The 12,345-nt window shown below is 50.5% G+C and overlaps 1 protein-coding gene across 1 annotated transcript in view; it reads right to left on the bottom strand.

Annotated features, from left to right (window-relative positions):
• MTAP (methylthioadenosine phosphorylase) overlaps positions 1–12,345 on the bottom strand; it is a 384,186-nt gene that overhangs the window by 73,015 nt on the left and 298,826 nt on the right. The window lies entirely within an intron of this gene.

The following is a 12,345-nucleotide window of genomic DNA, read 5'->3' as shown; positions in this document are numbered from 1 at the left end:
AACTACAGCACCAATCACAACACCCAATACAGCATTGGAAAGGACAGTTGCAGCAGATGGACATAGGCTATACAGCTGGCCACCATATACATTCGAAGGGTAAAGAACCTTAGGGGCAAATCAGTCCCTTGTGGGCGTCGGCGTTCTGCTGGGGGCGTGTGTGTTGTGCTGGGGGCGTGGCCATACAGCGATGGGCGCGGCATTCGCTAAGTGTTAGTACTTCCTTGTGGCCGTGTGCGTTGTGCTGGGGGTGTCGCCATACACCAATGGTCGCGGCATTGAAGCGGCATTCGGAAAAAATGCTGCGCGGAAATCCAGTAAAACAAGCGTTCGCAGTCAAACGGCATTCAGAAAAAATGGTGCGCGGGAATCAGGTAAAACAACCGTTTACAGGGCTCCGATGTGGGCATGTGGGGGCGTGGCCATACAGCAATCGGCGCGGCATTCAACGGGCATTCGGCAAAAATGGGGCGCGGAAATCCTGCAAAACAAGTGTGGGCGTGTGTATACCCGGACAACGCCGGGACGGGCTGCTAGTACATACATAAAGACTGTCAAATCCAAAGATTAAATACACAAAAAACTAAGCCATGAATCAGCACTATTAATTTCTTCTAGCAAAGGTAAAAGAAACGGTCATTACACTTTTTTGAGCTTTTTACTGAAACTCATCAATATTAACATATGTGACTGGAGGCATTTGTCCCACTACCAAAGACACTCTGCATCGACCACTGATGTTTACTTTACTACTGCTGACAAGGAATGTTAAAAAAACAACAACATCCCTACATCCCTGTAAAGGAGGGATCAGGGAAGGAACAAATAAGGCATGAGAGGGTATGTAAAAACAAGCATTTGCAATGCAATCAGCCTCGCAGTTGGAACCTTATAAGTATTTATCCATGCAGCACATTATCCTGGGTGGTGCATGGGGCTTGGGTGAGGGTTGATAAGTTTTAAAGCGCTGCAGCCATGTAAACAGTTTCTATGAGCTCACACCGGGCACACCGAAGCGCCTTCCATAGTCGAGCAATTCTCTTAGAAATTGAGCACTGATTTTCAGCCACTTGCCCAGCAGCCAACAGAGTCCAGGGTTCTAGTAGGCAACACTTGCTATGCAGCTTGCCAGTGCCTCTGAGCCCACCTGGTCCTGGAGATCTTGCCTGACATGACTCATTAGGGTGAAGGGTTTGTGCACTTGACATACATGTCAGCAGATCTGCTTCAGACGGGAGACTCCCGGTATTTTTAAGTCAAAAATGCTTTATTTGAGCTGTTTTCCACCTCAAATTGCTCCTGCTTCAATATGAGCCAGTGGGGAAAAAACATTCCCCAATTAATTTTTTTAATCTCCCACTTTCCTGTTCTAAACTGTTGGCATACATGGTGTATGTTTGTCATTTAAACTTTTTTGGCAATGAGCACAATATGTGTCATTACATTGTGAGTAATTTCAGGCTTTCATTTTCATTCCCAATAAAGTGTTATATACAAGCCCTAACATCATGGGAGAATAGCCTGGAAGGTATAGATTGTGAAAGAGACATGTTCTGCTTACAGAGAGTTCAATGCACTTATTATTATGTGGTTACGACGTTTATTATGCAATGTCTGCATGTTTTTACTTAAACCTATCAACCTGCATCAGTGCGGATAGCACCTTTAATTGCGTAACTAAGCCGAGTCCAAACACCATGACATTTCCTGGAATTTCTTTCGCATATCGAGACAGTGTTTCAGTTTTGGCAAAGCCAAAAGGTCTCACAATTGCATTTTGCTAATGATTTTTAGCGATGGGTCAACTTTAGCGATGCTGTACAGCTGTGACACGTCCACCTGCCTTATTTTACTGGCATGATATTGATCTTCTATTTACGGACTCTATCTAATACATCACGATGGACTGCTGAACTCCCAGCACATGGGATTCATGGAGAAGAGAAGGTTGGCACAGTGATGAGGCGTATGCAGCGTGCACGGAGGCAGCTGAGTGAGGAAGAAACAGAGGGCATTGGATGAAAAATAAATGAGAACGGAGAAGAGAGGAATGGAGTTGAGACATGAATACGGAAAACTAACAGGCGAGCCGGATTGTAAATTGCAGAAAAGAGCCATATCATAATAGATGGATGGACAGGCGACATCAATATGTGAGGAAAATACAGCTATGAGCCTATACATGCTTAGGAGACGGAAACTCTATATTATGCTTATGACTAAACTTTGTCCATCATCAAATCCATTGCGGATTCCAAAGCCTGAAGTTGGTTTTCCCAACAGACTTTACATAACCAATATAAATCCTCATCAATTACTTTTGCATACGTCGATCCTCTCGCGGCCTCTTCCAGAAATGTGGCCTCTACCCCAGGCAGCCAGGGATATGTTAGCCCACACAGTTGACGCAGAGCAGTATTTTATACTAGTTAATGTATTATTTCTGTGTGCCCACTCATGGGCATCCGCAGAAATTTTTCCAGGAGGGGGCTAACCTGGCAAACAAAGGGGCGTGGCTAATGGTAATCAATAGGGGTGGGGCTAAAATGGCAGACAATTAGGATCGGGTAATGCTCAGGCCAAGCTGAGAAAAAAAGTGGTGAATTCTGCATTTGAAACTGGACAACAATTAGAGCACACTTATGAACCCTAATATAACCCCCCTGGCCCCTTAGAACTCATACATTCCCTGATTCCTAAAATAAGCCCCTCTGGCACCCCATAACCCATACCCGCCCTGACGCTTAAAATTGTCCTCCTGGCACCCCAAAACCCATACCCGACCTGAACCCTAAAATGTTCCCCCTTGCAACCCAAAACCCATACCCACCCTGAACCCTAAAATTACCCCCCTGGTACCCCAAAACCCATACCTTCCCTGAACCCTAATATTACCCTTGCCCCCCAAAAACACATACCCGCCCTGTACCCTAACATTACCCCTGGCACCCCAAAACCCATATCCACCCTGAACCCTGACATTTTCCCTGGCACCCCAAAACCCATACCCGCCATGAACCCTAAAATTACCCCTGGCACCCCAAAATCAATACCCACCCTGAACCCTAAAATTACCCTACTGGCATCCCAAAAGCTGAACGCTACAGGGCAGATTTAAAAGCCCTTTGCGCCACTTTTGAGTCACTTTTAACACGGGAAAAGTGACGCAAAAGTGGCCCAAGGGGCTTGTAAATCTGCTCCTACAAGCCTACACTATATTTGCATATTCGGAAGGGACTGTCCTCCTTGACATTTCCATGCATGTAAGTCTAAATCACCTTAACCTAGAAATCCAGCCAGTAGGTAATGCTGGTGATGCTGTAGAATGCATTAAAGTTACTAGAACGTACTTAAAAACTGCTGCCTGCTCTTCTGATACTATTCAGTGGAGTCGGGGTGATCAGCAGCACTGTCGTCCTGGCATCCAGCCCCTCCCGAAGGTCTCACTTTCTAGATAGGTGTGGGTCAAATGTCTCCTGGATTCTCCTTGACTGGGCCTCCTCTGCTTCGTCAGTACCCTTGGATGCAAAAAGAGACAGATCTATGGCGCTGTTCATCATTTATCTGGTGATCAGCGCCATTGATGTGTATTCCATGCAAGTGCACAGACATCAGGGTGAAAGGGATGGCAGTCCAGGTGACACTTTTCCTTTGTAAAGTAATTCCTGCTGGCGTCATAGCCCAGGGTGTGCGGTCTGTGCACTAGTATGGAATACACATATATACAAGTGCACAGACAGCAAACCCTGGGCTATAATGCCAGCAGAAATTCCTATACAAAGGAAAAGCGTCATCTGCACTGACCATCCCTTTTCCCCTGCTGTGCACATCTTCCCACTCCCACTCCCACCCCATGACAAGGCAGCTAGAAGTGGCGATTTGTCATTCTGAGGGGTGTGAATGTTATAAGAATGTGTGTGCCTGTCTGAGACAGCTTCCCGGCACAGCACACACACAGTCGCACCCGAGTACTTCACACAGGTCTTTAAAAGACCATTTACTTGGTAATGAGGCTTTGTTGTGTTTTCACCCCTACTTAGAGCCCCTGCATCTCCACTCTGCACATGGCTTTGGCTGGATGAATTAGCCCCCCCCCCCCCTCCCGAAATTTGAGGGAGACGAGTTGACATGAGAATTAAAGAGGGGTGAATGAGGGATTAAAGATTCTGAGTGGTGGCCGTGATGGGGCAGACATTTAATGCAGTTTCCTTTTCAAATGGGTTTATTGTACAAATCTAATTTGACAGACTCACAGACAGCAAATGCTGCGGCCTTTCCATGGCGTCTGAAAGTTTTTTTCTGGAAGTTGGGTCGGCGAGCTGATCGGGTTCTTCTCTTCCTTCATGTGGTGGTGATGAGTGGGTTGCAGAGGGCCTGCACTTGCCGCCTCCATCATTGGTAGCCCCCTGCTTCCATCTGAACACCGAGGATCACGCGCCCCCCGCTCCCCCCAACTACCGGCACCTGGAGGGGTCGCCGTGATGTCTAGGGTGACCAACTGGTATGGGTGCAAATTCAGGACAGGGAGTGTAAAAATTCAGGACAAAGGGTCAAAATTCGGGACAAAAATTCAGGACAGGAGGTCAAAATTCAAAAGGTAAGGTTTACAGACACATCAGAGAAGGTTGCGCAATAGTATATAAGTAAGTAAATAGACAACCACTAAAGTACAAGTGAAAATAAGTTAATATTAGGTTGAGACAATTGTGCACTTCATGGTTTGTCAGTATACATGCACCTTTAAGCAAATGTGCAGGTCTTTTTGTGGTAACAAAACCGCCCCCACCTTTCCAGTTCCCAGAGAAAACACCTGATGCCTGGTCCGGCCAGCCTAGCCTTGATACCACCCTCCAATCAATCAATCAAAGTACTTGTAAAGCGCGCTACTTACCCGTGAGGGCCCCAAGGTGCTGAGGGGAAGGGGGTGCTACTACTGCTCGAAGAGCCAGGTCTTGAGGAGTCTTCTGAAGGCGAGTAGGTCTTGGGTCTGCCGTATGTGGGTAGGGAGGGTGTTCCAGGTCTTGGCGGCGAGGTCGGAGAAGGATCTGCCGCCGGAGTTTGTTCCTTTGATGCGGGGGACAGCGGTGAGGGCGAGGCTGGCGGAGCGGAGCTGGCGGGTCGGGGTGTGGCAGCTGAGTCTGCTGTTCAGGTAGGCTGGTCCGGGGTTGTGGAGTACTTTGTGTGCGTGGGTGAGGAGCTTGAAGGTGATCCTCTTGTTGACGGGGAGCCAGTGTAGGTCTCTCAGGTGGGGGGTGATGTGGCTGCGGCGGGGGACGTTGACGATCATTCGGGCGGAGGCGTTTTGGATGCGTTGTAGTCGTTGTAGGTCTTTGGCTGGGATTCCTGCGTAGAGTGCGTTGCCGTAGTCCAGTCTGCTGCTGACGAGGGCCTGTATCACCGTTCTTCTTGTTTCGGTCGGGATCCACTTGTAGATCCTGCTGAGCATTCGGAGGGTGTTGTAGCAGGAGGAGGAGACGGCGTTGACCTGCTTGGACATGGAGAGGGAGGAGTCGAGGATGGCGCCCCCATCTTCACATAGACCCTCTCTCATCTGTATTTAATTTCTTCAATAGTGCTACTCATCCCAAGTATGTGGGGCAGAGTTATGGAGTGCGTTACAACACACACATATTATAAATAGACAATCACTCATATAAATGGGAAAGTCAATGTATAGGAAATGTTGCTTAAGATAATGGGGCTTACAAAGTGTAATCATACTTTCATCCATCATTCAGTCTTTCACCATTCATTCTGTCCTTCCATCTGTGTGCCCAACAATGTCCATATTCATCCATTTACAAACCTATCCATCACGTTTCCTTCCATCCATCATTTCCACTATCGATCCCTCAATCCACCCTTTTACTCATCCATCATCCATCCATCCACCCTTTCACCCTATCCATCCATACACTCATCCATACACTCTTCCACCCATCCATCCATTAACTCATCCATCCAGCCATTCACCCGTTCAGTCATCCATTTACCCATCCCCCTTCCTCTTTCAATTCCTCTTTGACTTAGCCATCCATCCTTCCATCAACCCACCCATCCATCTCATGAATACAGCCATTGAACCTATCATTCATCCATCCTTTCACTCATCCATCCACCCTTTCACTCCTTCACTCATCGATCCATCCTTTTGTCCATCTACCCGCCCTTTCACCCACTCAACTAGCCTTACATCCAACCCTTTCACTCATCCGTCCATCCATTCACCCTTTCACTTATCAATTCATCAATCCATCCATCATTTCACTCATCCATCCACCCATTCACTCGCCTGTCATCCACCCTTTCACTCATCCATCCATCCATCATTTTACTCATCTATCCAGCCATCCACCCACCCATCCCTTCACTTACTTACTCACTCACCTTTTCACATTAATTATGAGACCTATCAAGAACTCCACCCTCGCTGTAGTTCCGAAAGCAAGGGGTGGGGTGGGGTGGAGCAGGGTTCACTATGCCCCCGCACATAGGCCATCTGAAAAAGTGGAAGGCATGAGTCATGCATGCTGCACAGTGCCTTGACGTGGGACGACTGTGACATGGTGGTGTTTCCAGAGATTTAAGTGGGATGAAAAAACTAGGGGGGTCTCTCCAAAAGGGTGTTTGATGTAATAAAATGTGTGGCTTAAAACACATAAGCTAAAAATCTGTGCTTAATATAATGTGCCGCCCGAATGGTATTTTTGTTGCTTCTGTCATTGCATCCAGATATATAATACAACAAGTAACGTTACACTTGGAACAAGTAACGTTACACCTACAACAAGCCAGAACTATTGGCTTTGTCTATGGTTGTTAGTTGCATAAAATAAACAAGCAGGCAACAGGGGCACACTGAGGCACAAGCAGGCAACAGGGGCACACTGAGGCACAAGCAGGCAACAGGGGCACACGGAGGCACAAGCAGGCAACAGGGGCACAAGCAGGCAACAAGGGCACACGGAGGCACAAGCAGGCAACAGGGGCACACGGAGGCACAAGCAGGCAACAGGGGCGCACAAGCAGGCAACAGGGGCACGAAAACTGAGGCACAAGCAGGCGACAGGGGCACACGGAGGCACAAGCAGGCAACAGGGGCACACGGAGGCACAAGCAGGCAACAGGGGCACGAAAACTGAGGCACAAACAGGCGACAGGGGCACACGGAGGCACAAGCAGGCAACAGGGGCACACGGAGGCACAAGCAGGCAACAGGGTCAGGAAAACAAGCACAAGCAGGCAAAAGGGTCACAAGCAGGAATTGTAATTTAGACGGGGCTGAAGTGTAGAACGGTCAGTAGGGAAGTAGTGTGGCTGGTGCAGTGGTACCAAGTGGTACCAATTATTCTGCAATTGACACTTGCTTTATTCCCACCTTTCTGTTTACAGACTACACTCCGAGCTACTGTAGTGGCAGTATCCTCTGAGCTCGTGTCGCAGAGCTGCCAGGTGGCGCAATGTATATTCAAGAGCACGTATGGGCCCCTATGTATAATATAGTCTCGGCGTGAAAGCAGCAAAATACAAAAAATATGTATGATTACAGCTTTACAGATGAACAGCAGTAAAGATGCATGATTAGAAATAGTGAGTTTAAACTACTAGTGTGAACTTTTTGGGTGTGTTCCTGCCTAATCAAATATATGAAGAATGCTACCTTTTTTTACTGGATCTGTACTATAAATGTATTAAAATGTGTTTTATTGGAATACAAATAGCTTAATTAAATCCCTCCTTCAGAAACAAAAAGAGTAGCTTTGGGTTCAAAAAGAAGGTTGTGTGCTAAAGGTCACACTGTGTGACAGAGCTTGGGTATAGTAGTCGTTTTACAAAGTGCACTTAAGCCGAAGCTGGTTTAGCATTTACTGTATTTTTGTAGGGACCTTGTATGTAGGAGACCTGTTTGTACCTTAGTAAATATGGGCCAAAGCTTTAACGACTCACTCATCGAAACAGTTTGCTAATCCTGCCACTATTTAATTAAATTCCAGAAAAAATATGTAATGCGTTTTTAAAGACCACTTGCTGATGGCAGCTGCGTCCTTTGCCATGGTGGTCCCCTGTCATGCTCCATAAATGGCACATGCCATCCAGGTTACTTTGGAGGGTGGCACAGGGGCACAGCGTGGCGATCTCTTTCACGCAGAGGGACGGTTTCAAGACCTCAACAAAGAGAGGCATTCGCCCCTCCATGCCCCCTGCCCCCTGCGGGGGGCGTGTCACAACTAGCAGGCCTGGCGTGCACCAAGCACATCTGTCACTTGTGAGGAAATAAATGGCTCTCCGTGTGGCCAATGGGCTGGCAGTGACTCAGGAGGTCAGCCAACCATGGCAGCCCACCAGCACCTGCCGCCATTTACGCGACACCCCGGCCAGCACGCACAAAGCCAGGCCGCACTCTCTGAACCCGGATCACCAAGGGGTGACCTAAGGCACACAAAACATCCCCCCCAAGGAAGGTTGGCATTTGGAACCCTCCACCCAGCCTTTGTTACAGCGTGGCCCTACACCAATGTCTGCCAAAAAACACCTGCATTACCATAATGTCTGTGCGGGTTCAATGTGCTAAATTACATTAACGCATCTCTCTCCTGCATACATACACAGAACCGTCTGCTTCAGAAACGTGTTTCTAAAACTCCCGTCAAAGTTTTATCTCTCTACTTTGGTTTCCAGTTGATTTTCCCATACTACAAACGGGCTGCGTTAAACCTCTTTACTTCAGGTGTGTATCTTGTGTACAATATGTGATCTCTTTACTCGCTCTCTGATTAACCTGTAGCAGTTAGAATCAAGGAAAGGCGAACTCCCCGTTTCATCCTTCCGAGGTCGATACCCCAACCATCATGCAAACGGGTGATAGTAACACCTGTTATGTACAGCGCCTATTGGTGGCAAAAAGTGCAACATTAAGCGCTGTAAATAATATTTCATGCTGGCTCCTACTCAGCCCCCAGGTGCCTTCCGTCAACCTCAAAAATTGAGCCCCATCAGGACCACGGATCACCTCTTTCCTAAAGATGCTTTGCACAGCTGTGCACAGGAAGGCTCAAACAACAGGCAGAATTTTTGGCTGTCTTCCTTGGAGGAGTCTTCTTTGGGGAACAGAGTAAATAAAAGACCATGGCGGGGATATTAACCTTGTCTTAAAACATAAAAAATTAGCCTGGTCTTAAAACATAGCCCGAGTCCAGTGCCCCTGGGCGCTGCCCCCAACTGCTGCTCTATGAAAGAGGACAATGCTCCTCTGCCTTCAGCCTTTGCAATGAAAGTCTGACGCGAACGTCCAAGATTCAACGTGGCAGCGCTGTTTTGCCTCAGATATAACTGGCGCCAACGGCCCCTCTGGCACGGCCCGACAGCCCCACCTGGCTGCAGCCACCTCAGTGTTTTTAATCACCAAGGGCATCAGCTGGCGATAGGTCTCAGAACCCCCGCCTGCCACGTGCACCCGTTTGTCCTTCACGAAACCTGCGCGCGCCACCTCAGTGCTGCGGCCTCCAGAGCTGCACAGGAACCCGGAAGAGAGGCCCCGCAGCGGGGACTCCTGGTGTTGATCCTGGGTGTGCTCTAAATGTGCTTCCGCCTCAAGACCGAGACACATACTAGATTGTGACATCGCACATTCACGGACCCGTGACTATTTCCCATAGTACAGCTCTACCATCCCTCAGAACTAATTATACATAAACTGCGATAGTAACTGGAAATATTGATTTATGCTAGAACGCTTCTTGAAGTTACTAAGGATATACGAACATAAAGTCGTATCTTTTCATAAAATGAATAACTCTACTTGGACAATATTTTATTGTGAGACACAAGTGCTGGTTTGAAAATATTTAAGGGGGTTAAGGAGACATGGATGCAGGAGTTATTAGGAATAAAGAGGGGGGTCAAGGTGGTCTGATCATGAGGGGCACAGAGACCTGGGTAGAGCGGTTTTGTTACAGACGGGTTAAAGCCTAAAGGTAGTCTGATTCAGTGGTACAAGAGGAAGAGTTGAGGCGGTCGGGCTAAATGAGCATGGTTTAAAAGGCCACATCGCAGGTCCGTCTGAAGTGATCTGTTGTTTGCAAGGGGGCTAAATGGGGGACTGTGTAAGGTGCCCGGTCTACTCATTGGGAGTATAAGGGAGTAAAGCGGGAGGGTTACAGACGGAATAAATGGGAGACTGATTAAGGATGTCTGCTACTACGGGGTTACGGCGACCTGGTTAAAATGACGTGGTTACAGACGGGCTGAACTGGGGTCGGATTATGATGATGGGGCCAGATGGGTGGAGGGTAGATGTCTGGGTGATATGTTCTGCATACATACGCGCCCCTGCACACTTACCTCTGGATAGCAGTCCTTGGCCAGCACCTGTAGCATGGCAGTCTTCCCACAATGCACGTCCCCCACGAGGACCAGCTTACACCTCACCACGGCGGGGGCCTGGGGGCTGCGCCTTTCCTTCATACTCGGGATCTGCTAAGGGCTGGGCCCCTTGTGCTGAGGCTGGCCTCCTGGTGGTGGTACCCCCAGACTCTGCGGAGGCCTCTGCGGCTCCCCACGCTGCAGTAAACTGTGGCGGAGCTGGGATATCAGCTGGACCCAGGCTGTCCCGCTGCAGTGGCTCTCTGAGGGGTGTCCAGACTACGCCACTGGAGCAGCGCACCGAGGGCCGCCCGGCTGCTGGTGCTTGGGCTCTGCTGCCTCTCAGGCCTGCCCTCGCGCCCGGGGGCTGCTGAGGCTGGAAAGGCTGGGGGCAGCACGGGCTCTATGGGGGCCGCGGGGAGCTGTGCAGCGGTCAGTCAGCCCTGGCTGTGGATGCCCGGCTCTGGAGGGGGCTGTGCACGCGCTGCTGCTGTCCCGGCTCAGGCGCTGGTGGTGCTCGCGCTGCTGCGGTGCCTGGGCTGCGTGCTCTGCTGCTGTTTGGCGGGCTCTCCTGGGGGTGGGGGCTCTGCTGACCTGCACGACTTTGCCGCGCTTCGCGGTGCCTTGGACGGGTGACGCAGAAGTGGATGCAGGAGTTATTAGGAATAAAGAGGGGGGTCAAGGTGGTCTGATCATGAGGGGCACAGAGACCTGGGTAGAGCGGTTTTGTTACAGACGGGTTAAAGCCTAAAGGTAGTCTGATTCAGTGGTACAAGAGGAAGAGTTGAGGCGGTCGGGCTAAATGAGCATGGTTTAAAAGGCCACATCGCAGGTCTGTCTGAAGTGATCTGTTGTTTGCAAGGGGGCTAAATGGGGGACTGTGTAAGGTGCCCGGTCTACTCATTGGGAGTATAAGGGAGTAAAGCGGGAGGGTTACAGACGGAATAAATGGGAGACTGATTAAGGATGTCTGCTACTACGGGGTTACGGCGACCTGGTTAAAATGACGTGGTTACAGACGGGCTGAACTGGGGTCGGATTATGATGATGGGGCCAGATGGGTGGAGGGTAGATGTCTGGGTGATATGTTCTGCATACATACGCGCCCCTGCACACTTACCTCTGGATAGCAGTCCTTGGCCAGCACCTGTAGCATGGCAGTCTTCCCACAATGCACGTCCCCCACGAGGACCAGCTTACACCTCACCACGGCGGGGGCCTGGGGGCTGCGCCTTTCCTTCATACTCGGGATCTGCTAAGGGCTGGGCCCCTTGTGCTGAGGCTGGCCTCCTGGTGGTGGTACCCCCAGACTCTGCGGAGGCCTCTGCGGCTCCCCACGCTGCAGTAAACTGTGGCGGAGCTGGGATATCAGCTGGACCCAGGCTGTCCCGCTGCAGTGGCTCTCTGAGGGGTGTCCAGACTACGCCACTGGAGCAGCGCACCGAGGGCCGCCCGGCTGCTGGTGCTTGGGCTCTGCTGCCTCTCAGGCCTGCCCTCGCGCCCGGGGGCTGCTGAGGCTGGAAAGGCTGGGGGCAGCACGGGCTCTATGGGGGCCGCGGGGAGCTGTGCAGCGGTCAGTCAGCCCTGGCTGTGGATGCCCGGCTCTGGAGGGGGCTGTGCACGCGCTGCTGCTGTCCCGGCTCAGGCGCTGGTGGTGCTCGCGCTGCTGCGGTGCCTGGGCTGCGTGCTCTGCTGCTGTTTGGCGGGCTCTCCTGGGGGTGGGGGCTCTGCTGACCTGCACGACTTTGCCGCGCTTCGCGGTGCCTTGGACGGGTGACGCAGAAGTGCCGGCAATGCCGGACCAGACACGGGGGCGTTCCCGGCGTCCCGTGACGTCGGCAAAAGCCAAAGAATGTCGGGAACGCCCCCGTGTCTGGTCCGGCATTGACGGACAGGCCCCTCGTCCAATGGCAAGGCTCCGTTTACGGAGCCAGCCAATCAAGGACGAGGGCCGAACCAAGCCACCCTACGGTTCTCAACAGG

Source organism: Lissotriton vulgaris, chromosome 3_1 (assembly GCF_964263255.1).
Source record: "Lissotriton vulgaris chromosome 3_1, aLisVul1.2, whole genome shotgun sequence".
Taxonomy (NCBI): domain Eukaryota; kingdom Metazoa; phylum Chordata; class Amphibia; order Caudata; family Salamandridae; genus Lissotriton; species Lissotriton vulgaris.
This window is presented reverse-complemented; position numbering and strand designations above follow the sequence as displayed.